Consider the following 5852-nt stretch of genomic DNA (forward strand, 5'->3'; position numbering starts at 1 on the left):
CCACACCCTCAAAACATGTGCTAAAATCACATCCTCACACTACACAAACACAACTGGCATACATGCATACCAACTAATCTAATGTTCAATGGTACACCCTATGATGCATGTTCAGAAGCCATGTTGGCACTAAAGAGGATTTAAAGAAAGAGCCCATAGCCTCAGCCATGAGATGCCTACGAGAGTTCGCAACCATCTTCCCACAAGACCCCTGCCAGAGTTCGCAACCATTTTCCTCCTCTAAACCAAGGTGACCACATGCATTTGTGGTTAATAGTGTAGCTCCAATGAGGATTTTGTGCATGACATGGAAACAAAAGAGGCACAAATGCCACCCCAATCACCACCCGACTTGACAACATAATTCCATATTGTATCAGCTTTTAGTATATGTTTTTGGATTTTTAAATGCAAATGATTTTCTTGTCAGATTGAGGTCCGACTTGTCTACAGCTGTCACAAGACAATCCCACATGGTTTTGAATGTCAAATTTTAAAGTCTGACCCAGTTGACACTTCTTCAGGAGACTATCAACATATTTGAGTTGACTCATGAATGTGCTATCTGAATCTCTCTAGAACTCAATTCCAAGACAATAGTGCATAAAGTCCAAGATCTTTCATGTTAAACTCTGTAGATAAGTCTTGTTTCAACTTTTTGATGAAGTTATCCTTACTTCTAGTCAGAATCAGATCATCTATGTACAAAAGTGCAATATTAATGTCTTCCCCTTGAACTTTGTAATAGAGAGTAAGATCTGCATTGGACTTCATGTATCCTAGATCAGTAAAATACTTGTTAATTCTATTGTACCAACTTCTGAGTGCTTGCTTTAAGCCGTAAAGACTTTTCTTAAGATGGAAAACCTAATTCTCTTTTCCTTGTTCAACATAACCTTTTGGTTGTTGCATGTAGACTTCCTCATCTAGGTAACCATTGAGAAATGCATTCTTAACATCAAGCTGGTACATATTCCATCTACTGAGCATCATTAGTGATATCAAGAACCATATGGAATCCATCTTTGCTAGTGGAGCATAAGTCTCATCATAGTCCTAACCCTATTGCTGTGCAAATTCTTTTGCAACTAGTCTGGCTTTGTATCTTTGAATACTTCCATCTGGATTGTACTTCACTTTGGATAACCATTTGTTTGTTATGGCCTTATTTCTTGGTGGAAGGTCACATAATTCCCAAGTATTATTCTTGTACAAAGCATCCATTTCTTCATCATTCATAGTAATTTGCCATTCTATCTTGTCAACTACATCTTCGACGTACACTGGCTCTTCTGTAGCCATGATGGTAGTCATAAGAGCATAGTTGGTGGTTTCAACATGAATTGCTTTGCATTTCTCAGCATATATCAATATGCATGGTGGTCTGCTTTCCCTAGTAGACCATCAAAATTGATGTGGTTCTTCTCGGGGTGTTTCTAGCAATTCTTGCTCTTCTTCATCAGCCTTTTTTGTAGATGACTATGAAATCCGTGCGTCTATCTCCTATGTATTTGAGGTTTTCCATTCTGATTTCTCATTGAAGATTACATCTCTGGAGATAATCACCTTGCGGTTGATGGGATCATACAACTTGTATGCTTTGCTTTCTTCACTGTAGCTAACCATGATGCATTTACCTGACTTCACATCCAATTTCTTGCGATGGTCATCATGCATGTGGGCATATGCTATGTAACCAAATATGCGGAGATGCCTAATGCATGGCTTGTGTCCAGTGAATGCTTCATAAGGTGTGATACCTTGAATCAGATCAGTAGGAAGCCAATTAAGCTAGTAGTTTATAGTGGCTATTGCTTCTGCCCAATACTGATTCAAAATATGCTTCTCACTAAGCATTGCTCTAGCACTGTCTGCTAAAGTACCATTATTTCTTTCAACTCTTGCATTTTGCTAAGGAGTATCTGCACAAGTGAATTGTCTTCAAATGTAGTGACTTCTGCAAAAGTTCATGAATGCTAAAGACATGTATTCACCTCCCCTATCTGATCTCATGACTTTGATCTTTCTGCCTGTCTGGTTTTCTACCATGGCTTTGAATTCTTAAAATCTGGAAAAGACCTCATATTTCTCTTTCAGAAAGTAGACCCAACAATATTTGCTATAGTCATTGATGAAATTCAAGTAGTAAAGTGAACCATTGATGCTGCGGGTTTGGGCATAACCCCACACATCTGTATGTATCAAATCAAGAATATCTCTTGCTTGAGAGGTGCCTCTACAAAAGTTGGTTCGCTTTTTTTGGCCAGAGCATCATGCTTCACAAACTTTTCCAAGAAACTGTAGCTTAGAAATCCTAATTGGCATGTTTTGATTCTTGAGATCTAGTAAGCTCTTTCCCTCGATTACTGTTGGATCGACCACCTTGGTTGCGGCAATCTCTTTCATAGTGTCCAAAGTTATGACTATAGTTGCACTGGATGTTTGACACATTGGTGGATGCATTTCCTCATCCTTGGAATCTTTCTTGAATGAAATGATTTCCTCTTTGCTGATGCTGATTTTGCTGAGGATGATGCTATGCTGATTTTGACTTTACTGATGACTTTGTTGCTAATGATGACCACTTCGTTGGAATGATCTACCTTTGCCTCTACCTCTTCCTCTCTGCCTCTACCTCTGCTTCTACTTCTATCTGAAGCTATGAATGCTTGATAATTGTAATGACCTTTGTGTCCATGAATGGCTTGTGTCTTGAGTTCTTCACCAAGTAAAACTGAGTGAAGTTCTTATAGTGTCAAAATTTGATGTTGAATGGCAATACTCTGGACTAGATTCTCGTATCCCTCTCCTAGTCCATTCAGGATGACTTGAAACATTTTTGTTGGATTCATGGTCTCTCCTACTACTACGAGTTGATTGTTATAGTCTTTGATCTTGAGTATGTAAGCATGACCAGTTTTGCTGTTGTTGCAAAAACGTTGGTTGATTTGGTTCCTCAATGTGAGAATCCTGGAAGTGTTCTTGGACTCATAGAGAGCTGCAAACATATCCCATGCTTCTTTTGATGTCTTGATGGTGTTGAGCTATCCTAGCATGACATCTTGCACATTTTTCTTGATCAGGATATGCATAATTGTCTTTCTTATCCCATTCTTCCTGTGCTTGGGCAATGGCAAGATCTGCTATAGGCACAGAAACTACTGGTGTAGGTAGAGATCCCACTATAGATCTCATTATGCTGCTAGTGCTGTGACAATAGATGGAGTAGAGCTACTACTGGCTAGATCATCCAATGGTCTAGGTGTAGATCCATTAATATACTCCCATTTGTCTTGAAGTACAAGAATGGTCTCCATTTAGTATTTCCATGTGCCGTAATTGGAGTTTTCTAGCTTAGCAGATGCCTCCAGATTGAGGTTGCTAGTGGTAGACATGGTGCAAGAAGTGTACTCAAAGTGTTTGTGAAATCATTGTCTGAATCAACTGGTGCAAAACATTGACTATGGTGGCAAGTGAAATCTGAACTATCAGTGAAGGTAGAACTATAATATATAATCCAATCTATTACAAGGCTTGTGGCAAATGATGCCAGGAATAGCCAAGAGGCTTTACAAGGCTGGGATAAAGTGCACAATGCCATGAAATAGCCAAATAGGTTTTACAATGATGGCATGTGGGTGTGAAATCAAATCATGTGCTATCTGCCCACTGAACAATCAGTCAATGCCTTTGAACTCTCTAAAGTCTGCTCACTGAACTGATGAATGTCAGGTTTTAGGTAATGTGATGATGTGAAACCATATGTGAGTGTAGGGACTAACTCTGAGTAGGAACTAGTCGAGAATTTGGGCATGGCTTAGATTGGCAACTTGGAGAAATTCAAATCATCTCCTCTATGGTGATCTAGTCTACTCTGATCTAGATCCAGACCAACCCTCGATTAAAGAAAAGAACAGCAAATAGTTTCTTTTTCTTTGGTTCTTTTTATGTGTTGGGTCAAATGCATCGATGTAGAGGCTGATGTGTGTGTAGAAAGTGGATTTGTCAGCAAGGCTCAAAAGTGAGTCATACTTGCACCAAAATGTGCACGTGATGTCATGAGCATGTAGAGCACACAAAATTGAGTGCTTTTTCTTTTTGGAGAGCCCTCAAATTCTTCCTAGATCAAGAGATACGGCTTGATCTATGTGGAGGCAAAAAAAGGGTGCAAAGTGCTCAATGATGATGTGGCAGCCAGGGGGTCACATGCGGTGACTGTGCCTATGAAGGGGTGGGCCTCTGGGGCACTATGTGAAGATGTGGCAGGCAGGTGCACAAGGAGTGTGCCTGGTAGGGGTACAGTGTGCCTGCAAGGGGTAGTGTTGATCGAACAGCTGAGGTGGCATTGACTGACTTAACCCAAGGTCAGGTTCGACAAGGCCACGATTCTACACAGATAGATGGCTTCAAGCAACAGCTGCTGCTACAATGCTCCAAATGACTGCATCAAAGGTGCCATCCAACAGTGCAGCAAACAATAACCTCATCCTCTCCCACGGATCGGCAAACGAGCCCCCTTCAACAACTCTTAGCTAGATAAGCACCTAGCTGCTCGCTCAACTACAACTCTATAGTAGTTGACTCATAGCAAGTAACGACTATACATACTCGGCCCCTATAGCATACTCTTGCAAAGCATCCATAGCTTCTTTAATCACCATCAACCAAAAGGCTCAACGAACCTCCAACCAGGGCTCAGGCAACTCTTCTCCGAGCAACATACTCTTCTCTGGCTCTATGGCTCATTGACCTAGGGTGCCAACTCAATATGTAATATGTTACTACCCTCGTCCAAAATCCAAGGTATGGGGGGACAAGGTCCATATATAATATGCATGGATTTCCTTTAAAAATTTCAAATATACAAGGGAAAAATTTCATGTCCCCCCTCCCACAAAATATAAGATATGTACCTTGAAAAGTATGCAAGATTTTAAGTTTGTACATATTTTTCATAATATGTGAGGCCCAAGGGGGGGGTTCTTTTGGATGACAGGGGGTAGAACAAAAATAACACTAAAATATGAAAACCCATCTCCTTTCAAATTAATGTAACTTTTTCATGTGTTACCCAAATTTCAAGGTGTAAAGCCATATTTGAAGCTCTTTTAGTGTAGAACACAACCATCTTAGATTTTGATAGGTATTCTTACTAAAGGAAGTTGGCACCCCAGGCTCATTGATTGCAGCTGCACTTTTAGTAAACAAAGACCAAATTGCTTCTATGGCCCATAGACGTGCAAATCCAAGCACTTGCACATATGGCAGACTTGATTGAGGTGACTCACACGGCCAACTAAGGCACACCCCAACTCCTATGACCTTCATTTGGTCTTCACAATGAAAAACTCCTAGCACACAGCATGCATATGCTCCAACAACTACAATGCTCCATCAGCCACCACGACTCCATCAACCACATGCTCCCAACAAATCACCACCTCTATGACCTCCACAATGACTTCTACAAATGAAAGCGTGGGAGACAAGAAGGTTGTAGCACAACTAAGGGACATGCACACAACATCCAGCTGGAGGCAGAAATGATATGGTAGTTGTTGATAGAGAAAGCAATGCTGAGGACATCTTCAGTATGGCCAACGAAACAACAACTAGATGCTACACCTACTGGCAAGGCCACTCTAACACCTCTCCATCATCACACAAAGGCTTGTTGAACGGATGAAATCTTGAAAAAGATTTCGTCGATTCCAAACAGATTCCGGCTAACCATGATTGCGACACGTGGTCACAGTCTTATCCTCACCTAGGATCACCCCATCCTTTGGGCTTGGGTCAACAAGCTGCCACATGAAATCCTTACCCTTATCCATAGTGCCACATCACACATG

The sequence above is a fragment of the Dipteris shenzhenensis genome, chromosome 2 (assembly GCF_047967505.1).
Source record: "Dipteris shenzhenensis isolate YYH24624 ecotype China chromosome 2, Dip_SZ_1.0, whole genome shotgun sequence".
Taxonomy (NCBI): domain Eukaryota; kingdom Viridiplantae; phylum Streptophyta; class Polypodiopsida; order Gleicheniales; family Dipteridaceae; genus Dipteris; species Dipteris shenzhenensis.